The sequence below is a fragment of the Loxodonta africana genome, chromosome 14, assembly GCF_030014295.1.
Source record: "Loxodonta africana isolate mLoxAfr1 chromosome 14, mLoxAfr1.hap2, whole genome shotgun sequence".
NCBI lineage: Eukaryota > Metazoa > Chordata > Mammalia > Proboscidea > Elephantidae > Loxodonta > Loxodonta africana.
This window is the reverse complement of record NC_087355.1, coordinates 67550076-67561199: the sequence shown is the minus strand read 5'-3', so window position 1 is coordinate 67561199 and position 11124 is coordinate 67550076. Positions and strand designations below refer to the sequence as shown.

The 11124-nt window shown below is 38.7% G+C and overlaps 1 non-coding gene across 1 annotated transcript; it reads left to right on the top strand.

The window, feature by feature from the left end:
* Nucleotides 1–378: 378 nt before the first annotated feature.
* On the top strand, nt 379–485 carry LOC111750107 (U6 spliceosomal RNA). Its single transcript, XR_002785264.1, has one exon. It is a non-coding gene; the product is annotated as a U6 spliceosomal RNA (small nuclear RNA).
* Nucleotides 486–11124: the final 10639 nt, after the last annotated feature.

The following is an 11124-nucleotide window of genomic DNA, read 5'->3' as shown; positions in this document are numbered from 1 at the left end:
GTTAGTTTGCTTCAGAGAGGCTGTTCCATTCCCTGCTCCAGAAGCCTGGTAAAGTCATTTCCATCAATGCCTTCATTACTACACAGATCCACTACAACCAGACTGCATTTCTTGGGGGAATTCATTACAATGAGTTTTACCTGTATTTTGTCAGCACTACATTGCCTGTAAAGGACTCTTGAGTTCCTTGGAGGATAACATTATTTATTCTCTGCAGGTCTGTTAGAGCCTCTTAAAAGTGTTTGCCTTCTAACAGACTCAAAATATTTTCTAAAGGGAAAAACAGGGAAGCAATTTCTAGACATAGCTTATGAATTTCATATAAACAATGAGAGCAGAACACTTTCACATGAAATAATCAAGATTATCAGGGCACAAGTGCTCGCTTAGGTAGCAGGTATACTAAAATTGGAACAATACAGAGAAGATTAGCATGGCCCCTGCACAAGGATGACATGCAAATTTGTGAAGCATTCCATATTTTGGAAACCCTGGTGGCATAGTGGCTAAAGTGCTATGGCTGTTAACCAAGAGTAGGCAGTTGGAATCCACCAGGTGCTCCTTGGAAACTCTGTGGTACAGTTCTACTCTGTCCTATGGGGTCGCTATGAGTTGGAATTGACTCAATGGCAGTGGGTTTGGTTTTTTTTTTTATTTTATCAGGGCACAAAGGGGTCTTTTCAGAAAAAAAAGATCTGCTTTGGTGATCAGGATTGTTGAGTTAATTCTTTAGTTCACATGCAATAGTAAATATTTGTGAAATTAATGTATCAGTCACATGGTTCATGTTAGAAAACAGTAATACAGTTTGCCAAATCAAATATGCCTTGATGGAGAAAAAAAAAAGCAAAACAAAATAGAGAGAGAGAGAAATTACATTTACTCTCCAAACTCTTTTGGGGAAATTGTGTATTTTATTGAACAATATATAAACATAGAACAACGTATAAACATAGGCCTAGAGGGGAACTTATAGGTTGGTGCTACTTATATTCTTCTTCTTAAGTGTAGGTTAATCAGGGGCAGGGCTTTTATTTTATTTTATTTTAATAGGTTTCATTCTGTTTCTCCTCCTTCCAGTACCGCCAAGTTAGCAATTGAGTAAGGGCTCCCTCCACTGGATTCTGAGCTTTAAAAAAAAAAAAAAAAAAGTTTTTTTCTTTTTTTTTTTACCTTCCTTCTAGAAACCCCCCATCCTGGGCCCCGCCTCATTCCGGGAGATGAAACCAACAGAACACTGAATAATGCCGTTCGGGAAAGCAGCAACTAAGCCCATTTATCAATTCAAGGAGGCTGAACAGGAGAGAAAAGGGAAAACTAGCACAGCTCCTCCTGTCATTCTTGAATCACGTTGGCTGCACAGAACCTGCTCCTGGAAGCTTAGAGCATAAACTGAGTGTAATCACACGCCTTCAAGGCTTCAGCCCAGTTTTTCATCAAATGCACCTTTTCATGAATTATTGCTTTCAAGGGAAAGTTGGAGATTTACATCCCAAAGACTCTGCCCCAGGGTTACTGCTTTCTTTCAGAAGTTTACAGATTTAAGCTGTTTCTAAAAAATGAAAACTTTGGATATTTAAGTATCATAGGCTATTTGGTTTAATCAAATGTTCTAGTTAATCCCAGGTGACCCCTTTTATCATATTGGATTGCATATTTCCAACGAATTGGAATAAAATAAGACCGTATAATTAACACAAATGATACAGGTCATGTTCAACCATTCTTGGGAGGTCTAGGGTTCGCCATTATGAATATTCATTACTATCTGTGTAACCTTTGTTAAGCTACATAAGCAGTTTGAAAATGTTTCTTCATCTAAAAGTGGGCCTATTAACACTTTACCTACCTCAAATGTTGCTGCAAAGATTAAATGCAGTAATGAATATGAAAGTGATTTGCAAACCGTGAAAACATATTGCAGGAGGTGTGGCTATAAAGCAATGAGATAAAGTTGGATGTTTTCAGCGCTGAGCAGAGTGCCTGGCTGAGTTCTAAAATAAACTCTGTGAATGAGTGTCATTGCGGAATTAATATCATTAGTGTAGAGACACACAGCATGCCAAAAAATGTACAAGTACTAGTACTTGTTAGCGACAGTCACATCGGCCCCCTGACTCATGGTGACCCCAACTCAGCACCGTTCCCATAATTGGACCATGGTGATTTTTGGAAGTAGATCGTGAGGCCTTCTTCCTAGTCCCTCTTTAGTTTGGAAGCCCCACTGAAACCTGTTCAACATCATAGCAACATGCAAGCCTTCCCTGACAGACGGGTTCATTGGTCGGGAATTAAACCTGGGTTTTTGGTACAACAGGTGAGAATTCTACCACTGAACCACCATGGGTTCGTAGAGCCAAATACCATTTGGCCCTATAGAAAGCATTATCTTTCCACACAGTAGACAATGCACTAAGAATTTTTTTTAAACTGATCATATTTTCTAAACCCCATTCTTTCCCATTTCAAAAGAAAGCAAGTGAGTGAAATTTCATCTTGGAAATTTTATTGATTTGGATTTATTTTTTGAGTGAGCATATATTTCTAACTTGTCATAGGGTCAATGAAATTCGAGTATTTTTGTATAAATGGCACTGCCAGAGTCAACGTAAACCAACTGATACATTCAGTGCTCCAAAATGTATTAGATTTGTGTGGGCACAGTACTGCATGAATGTACACATACTCACTATGTTCAGTTTCCCCATTACCTACTTCCTACCACATTTCTTCTTTCCCCATGTCATAAATCCAATCACATCTGTAGGGGCGCAATACATTCTCGTTGATGGCACTCATCACATTTATGTATGGTAGGCACATCAAGACTCCTGGAAAGAATGCAGAAATTAAATATTACATTTTTTTTCCAAACACTGATACAAATCAGAGGCACTTTGCATGTGGACTATCAAGCCATGCTTCAGCTTTCCTTCCCTGGAGTGGAACCTCCTTAACAACTGGAAATAATTACATAATTGACTCAGTAAATATTGTTTATTGATGATTCTGATATTGCATTTTTTGAAATTTATTTTCATGTTTCCTATGACCCAGAGAAGTAAGAAACATACGATCTATGCTGAGAGGTTCAACTTTTATTATAGTTACACCCTTATGACAGCTGCATCTCATTACCTCCTTCTTCTCCTTGCCTTGTCTTTCCCAGCAGAGTTATGTGCTTACTTCTCAGTCTTCAAACAATTTTTTTTGTATATTCTTCAACACATTGCATTGTTTTTTTCTTCTCCTTTTTTTTAGCCTCTTGTCAAGGAGACTATAAACTCCTTGAAGGTGGTTTTTAGATTGTTAGTACCTAGCACAGTGCCCAGAGTCACCTCCATAAAGAGTCTCAATTATACAGTTGTTGTATAATGAGAAAGTCACAAAAGAAAATACTTTCATTCTCTCTCTCCCTTATTAAGATCCTTGAGATGTGACAAGGTTGTATCCTCAGGAAAATATTCTCAAGCATAGGGGCAACTGCTTGATTTAATATTTTGCCTATAAAATCTACTAAAAGTCTGAACTTCCCAGGGGGTAAAAGTAAATGATAAGAATTTTTTGTTCAGGGGTGGAACATTAGAAGTGAGCAGCTAAGACTATACCCTTCATAAGGAGAAATGAAAACTCTGCAAAGACATCTGTATTGTAAATCAAAATACATTGCTGAAATCACTGTTGACATTCTGCTTGCAAATATTCTTTTGAGATTGGTTCTTGTAAATCTCTTTCCCATCTGGTTTTTATGTCTGCCCTGGGACTTGTATGCACAGAATTGTCTAGGATCTGCTCAGAATGTTGAAATAAAGTGCATGATTTTTAATAAAAGGTTAGCCGGGAGGAGAAGATACTGTCTTGGTCATATCTAAACTTCTTATATATCTTGTAGCTTGGCTTTACTTTTGGAAACTTTGGGAAGTGTTTTCTCGGCATAAGAAAACTTATTTGAAGTCATAAAGTAATCTTGTCCTGCACCTTTATACTCCTGTAAAGAACATTTGCTGGAAGGATAATTTTTACTTTTAAACACTGGAAGAGGGAGCTGCAGAGAAGAGTTTCTGATTGCAATTTCCTCTCTTGCCATAATTGCACTATTTCCATTAAATTAATGATGGAGAGAAACAATTGTTTCTATAAAGGTTTCTTTCCTTATTGAAAGTTAGTTAATATGGGAATGTTTATGTCTTTTTAGATGACAAATTCAATGAAGACACAGGAAAAAAAAAAGTGGAAAACAATTTCAATCTGAGATGTGCCATGATAAATAAGCCCATGATTATAATTTAACACCTGGAATTGACATCTCTCCTTGAGTTTTACGAGAGAATGGTGTTCCAAATGGACTCTTGTGATTGAGAACTTAATCATCATCATCATCACATAACATTTATCCAACTCTAGTCTCCATTTACAGGGCAAAGGTTAATCTCTACAGCAATGAATCTTGGATTCATACAAGGAAAGATATTGTCTTGCCTCCTAAAGCATAAAGTTGGGCCTTGCTCCCACCTTCTTTGGTGTGTGTGTATGTGTGTGTGTGTGTATGTTTGTGTCAGGGCATCCCAGAGGCAGATTTGAAGAAGAGAAAGCCCTGAAGAAGCTCTAACAGACCTTGAATATCCTCCCCACTGAAGAAATGGCTAAACAGGGATTCTGGGGCCAGGAGCTTTTGCCCCAAGAGTGAGGATAGGCAACTGACTTCAATTTGGCCATTTTTGTTTGTTTGTTCTTATTGACTCAATAAAAACAGAGTAAGAAATCATGGAAGAATAAAGGGAATAGAAACTTCTTCTCTTACAGTTCTTTTGGAACCACTGTTGTGTCCACTGGAGATAGAAAGGAGGAAATTATGTCAACGTCAGTGTTTTCCTTTTTCCAGTGGAGTTCCCTCATCCTTGCCTTTAATGTGCCAACCCCCTTCCTCACAGCAACAAGCCAATTCACAGCTCTGTTGTCATATGTTAAGGTTTTAGAGACTTCATTTTAAACTAGTGCAGAAATCCTGGTGGCATAGTGGTTAAGAGCCATGGCAGCTAACCAAAGTTTGGCAGTTCAAATCCACCAGCCGCTCCTTGGAAACCTTATGGGGCGATTCTACTCTGTCTTATAGGGTCACTATGAGTCAGAATCAACTCAAGGACAAGGGGTTTGGTTTGTTTTTTTAAATAGGGTATACAGTTTAAGAAAGTAGAATATTTTAAAATTCTCTACTCATCCCCCATTTACCACTAGGGATTTGACAATTATCTGAAAAACAAAATGATCTTCATGCCTTAAAATCTGAATTTAGGGTCTCCTTTCTTTTTTTTTCTTTCTTTAGTGTAGATTAGCATTTTTCAAATTTTATTATCTGTGAGAAAGATTTTTCAAGGATAATTTTGTCTATATATATATATATATTACTTTACTTGCTTTACATATATATATATATATTACTTTACTGAGTTAAGACTCTAATTTCTGCTTAAACTTTAACTCCCCTAATGTTGCTCCCCAAGGCCTTTCTCTTCTAGATGCAGTTTAACAGGATACTGGCCCACAATGATCTTCAGGAGGTATTTGCTGGCTGATCTCCCATAGAAGGCCACGCTCCTGTGTATCCTTGCGGTAGCTTCTTTGTGTTTACTGCATGTGCATGACTAATATTACTGTGGTTGATGTTAGTCACTGAGTGGATTCCGACTCATGTTAGTTACTCCCTAACTCAGGAGTAAGCCCAGTGTGCAGCCAGCACCCCACGCCTAGGCCTAAAGGCATCGGTGTCACTGCACACATAATTTGCCTTAAAATCAGGTTACAAAAGTGTCGACACCTATGTAGACTTTATAAAGTATGCTTGTTACATTACAAATACTTACAATTAGGACCGTGAGATTACAAATACCTGTTGCTGTTAGATGCCGTCAAGAACTCACAGATAAGAGAAGTAAACATTGCCTAGTTCTGCAGTCTCTTCACGATCGTTGGTATGTTTGAGCGCCTTGTTGTGGCTATTGTGCAGTGCCTTCCAACCTAGGGGACTCATCTACAAGTACTATATTAGACAATATTCTGTTGTGACCCATAAGGTTTTCATTGACTAATATTCAGAAGTAGATCACCAGGCCTTTCTTCCTCATCTGTCTTAATCTAGATGCTCACTGAAACCTGTTCACCACGAGTGACCATGTTGGTATTTGAAATGCCGGTGGCATAGCTTCCAGCATTATAACAACATGCAAGCCACCAGTGTATGACAAACTCAGAGACAAATGGTGGAAAAATACTTAGGACTTATATACTTTATCCTATACTTAGGACTAATACTTAGCATTCCTCAACATTATATAATATCAAAACAAGTGGACAATGTGGGGCTTTCCTCCCCAATTTTCCATCAGTTCATCCAGATATCTTGTTAAGTAAATATGTCTCCTTCTGGTTATTGTTACATCCTGATTCTCCTTTATTAGCTGGTCGGTCTGTTTTTAGGTAGACATTGTTCCATCTAAAGACAGCAATATCACTCACAAGTCTTACTTCTTAAAATCCAAAAAACCAAATCCTTTGCCTTCGAGTTGATTCTGACTCATAGCAACCCTATAGGCCAGAGTAGAGAGCTGCCCCTCAGGGTTTCCTCGGGCTGTAATCCTTATGGAAGCAGACTGCCACATCTTTCTCCTGTGGAGCAGCTGGTGAGCTCGAACCACTGACCTTTCAGTTAGCAGCTGAGTGTTTAACCACTGTGCCACCAGGGCCCCTTTCCTTAAAATTAGGTTACAAAATGTCAACACATATTTAGACTCTAGAAAGCATACCTGATATATTAAAAATACAGTTAGGACTGTAAGACTACAAATACCTGTTGTTAGTTGTCGTAGAGGTGCCTCCGACTCACGGTGACCTTATGCTTCCATCCGCCATTTCATGTGGAGGTAACTCGAACTTTCTTTTGACCATAACTAGAGAGTCATTTTTTCACTCCCCAACAATCTGTAACTAAATAAGGTGACACCTGCTAAGAAATAAAATACTTCCTTATAATTAGTCACTATCACCACTATGGTGGTACAGTGGTTAAGAGCTTGGCTGCTGACCATAAAGGCTGGCAGTTCCAATCCACCAGCCACATCTTGGAAACCCTACGGGGCAGTTCTGCTTTGTCCTATAGGATTGCTATGAGTCAGAACTGACTCGATGGCACCTAACAACAACAACATCACCACTATCAGACGAAGTGAGAGTGCTCGTGAATTTGTGCTGTATTGGGTGATCATTTGTGCTTGTATGTGTGTGTGTTGTATATGCAGTCGTGGGTATCGGTTGATCTAACTAATGATGCCCTAGGACAGATTCTGTGCATGTTGGTCTCAGGAGTTGTTTGAGACAGAGTTTGCATGAACAAGTCATTTCAATGGCAGTTATTTTACTTTCTCTTTCTATTACACTGCACACGGCCCCATTAAGATGGCTATAAAGGCAATAAAGGCTAGCTTAATACAGATCATGTCACTTCTGAAGTCATCCCTATTCAAGATAATTGAATAGGGAAGAATAGCCCATTGGGAAGAACCACCATGAGATGTAAGTGGTATCGGTGGTTTACCACTCTTCAGAAACTGATTTACTGATATGCATTTTATACAGCAGGAACATATCCTCAAGCAAAGTGGTGTAGAGACTTGTTTATAAACTGTGCCCTCCTCTGTTCCCAAACACATGGGTAAATAGGTAAACGTCCTGCCCAGTTGAATCTCAAACACCTGGACAAACGTGCAGGTTGAGAGAGACATTATAGCATGAGCGAGAGGGTGGTTGTTCTGTTCAACTGCCGACTTCAAAGAAAGAGTTTGGGACTCAGTAAACAAACCATCTACCACAATATTTATTTTGAGAAAAACAGCATAATGGTGTAGAAAAGGGCAAAAGCAGAATTTATGGGTATCTCAGACACATAAAAAACACCAGGAAAAACAACATAAATGCAAGGCAAATTTTTACGTATTTTAGTAGGTGTGGCTGCTTTTATCAAGATTCTATCAGTGAAGATACAAAGAAAAATCTTTTTTTTCTAGATTGATCTGTATGTATATCAAGGAAAAGTAGGTATCAGATACTTTCTGTAATAACTTCTGGAGAGGGTTATTTCTCTCATGTTTCTGTGAGGGGACAGGAGGGGGGAGGGGCAGGGGAGGAGGAGGGGAGGGGAAAGGAGGGGATGTGAGAGGAAAAGGAATTCCTTAGCAACCTCTAGCATGATGGATACCCAAATGTCTAGTGCTTTTTTTTTTTTTTGGTGAGGGTTTTTAAGCTCTTACCCAAACAAGGACTAAAAATCAAAGTGAAAACAGACACTTGTACACAAAAAAATACGAATTCTGAGAGAACTTGATTCAGGCTGTGATGTATGTGTGTATGTGTGCTCACGCATGTACATGGGAAGGATAATATGTGGGCACAGGATTGCTTCCCTTTGGGTTTTAAAATCCTTAAGATTAAAGGAAAACAACCTTTAATCTGCCTGCTTTATAAGAAACAAATACGTTCTGCATGTTTAATACATTTTTATAGGCTGAGAATTAGAAAAATTTTAAATGTCTGAGTTCTTGAATCCACTAAAGGGTTTTATTTGTGGCACATTTTTAGCACATTCACAAGAAATCCACACATTTCCAACAGCAAGTGTACCTCAGGTATATGCAATTGTAGACTGCACGTGTTTAATATGTAAATAAAAACCAGTTACAGTCACGGTGAGTCCTGCTCGTGGTGATCCCATCTATGTCAGAGCAGAACTGTGCTTCATTCAGTTTTCATTGGGTGATTTTTTAGAAGTAGATTGCCAGGCCTTTCTTTTGAGGTGCCTATGAGTGGACTCAAACCTCCAACCTTTTGGTTAGCTGTAGAGTCTGTTTGCCATTTGCACTACCAGAAGAATTCCTAATATAGAAATAGGACTTATCAAATAATTCATTTGTGTGTAAATATGTGAGTGTAAGTATATTGGGGGAGGGAGGGCAAAGATGAACCCTTTGCAACTTGAAGTCTTCGCATTTATTCGTTCAATGATTCATTCAGCAATAGACACTGAACTAAGAAGTGGGGCTGCGGTGGTGAACAAAACAATTATGACTCTTATCCCCATGAACTGTACGGTGTAGTTGGGCAGACAGATGTTAAACAAATTACACAAATCAAATTTTAAATTACAAGTGTGATGAGAATCACTAAGAAAGATTTGAAGGATAAAGAGGACTCGGTCAGGTGAGGAGGGTATGGAAACACATTCCAGATAAAGGGAACAGTGTGTGCAAAGGCTTTGTGTCAGGAAAGGCTCTAATGAACCAGAGAAACTAGTCAAAGGCTTGCATAGGTACAGTTGCCAATGAGACAGTGAATGGCAGGAGACAAAGCTGGAGAGGGAGAGAGAATCATCATATGCACATATGAGCAAAAACGTGTGTACACTGGGTTTCTGGGATGGTTACTGCCCTTGAGATTTTAAAATCCTTAAGATTCAAGGGAAATGATTTTTTATCTACTGGTTTCATATACAAAGATAAATACACTTTGCATGCAGAGTACATTTAGTATGTTAGATTGTTTAAGGCTTCAAGAATTATATTAGGAATTTCGATGTTCATAAGAGATGTGCAGTATCTTTAATGTGCTAAGTAAGAGAGTGAAAAAAATGAGCTCTTTATTAGAAAATCATACTCTGACTGCTGAGTAGAAAATAGACTAGAAGAGGATGATGGTAAATGGGGTAGATCTGTGAGGAAGTTACTGAGACATGATGGTGGCTTGAACTTGCCTGATGGGAATGGAGCTGTTGATAAATGTCAGATGTGAGATGTATCTTAGAGGTAAAGTTGACAGGACTTAATGGATTTTATATGGTAGTAAGGGACAGGAAGGCTTCAACCATGGCTCCCAGGTTCCTGGCATCAGCAACTGGACAAATGGTGGTGACTAGTGGAGAAAGGGCACATATGGAATGAGGGTGGGTGTTTGGAAAAAATGAGTTCAGGATGGGGCATGTTCAATTTGAAGCACTTATGAGATAGCCAAGTGGAGATCTAGAATGAAATGTCATACATTTCTAGAGCTCAGAAGAAGGTCTTGGAAAAAGACACAAAGCAAATCAGGTGGTATTTGAAGTCACAAAAGTGGATGAGATCATGAGTGAGAGTAAGACACAAAGAGGACCAAGAACAAACCTTAAAGGATTTCAACATTTAAAAACATGGATCAAGCATGAGAAGCTTCCAAAGGAGACTGAGTTGGAGTGGTTTGAAAGTAGGAGAAAAACTAGGAGGGCATATAATTGTGGAATCCAAGGAAAGAAGTATTTCTTGCAGGAGGAAGCTGATGATGGTGATTGCAATATGTACATTGGGTTTAGAACCATGGAGGGAGGATGTTTGTGATCTAAGCAAGAGCAGATTTAGTGAAGTGGTGGGGACAGAAGCCAGAATGCCATCACCTGAGAATGACTATGACATATGAAAGTGAATGCTGCTTTCAAAGTCATGCTTAATAAAAGTGGCTGTTAGAGGAAACAAACTGGGGTCAGTAACTTGAGAAGCATGTATGATTCAGGGAGGTTTTTAAGGTTATTATGCTCTTCTTTTTTTTTTTTTTAAATGGGAGAGACTGTAGCATTTCTGAATTCTTGTGGCAAGTATCCAGGAGGTAGCAAAATTTGAGGATATCATCAGAGTGCGAGAAAGCACAGAGGCCACTCAGAGGCAGAAAACACACACACTTTCTGAGAAATAAGTAGCTGGAAAAAGGCATTTTGCAGGCAGGGCATATTATTAATCATAATAAGTATCACATGCTCCAAGGAAGTGCTAATTGCTTTCTTTACATCAGCTCAGTCTCCACAGCAAGTAAGACAGAAGCTCCATGAAGACAATAATTTTTCTCTATTTTGCTCTTTATTGCATTTCTAAGTGCCTAGAACCGTGCTTGGCATGTAGTAGGCCCTCAATAAATATTTTCTTAAAAACTAAATAAATTAGGTAGATTTTGTTTTTTTTTTCAGTTTCGTGAATCAGAGAACCAAGAATTAGAGAACTCAACTAACTTGCTCAAGATCACAAAGGGAGAAGTGAGGACATCTGCATTTGACCCAAT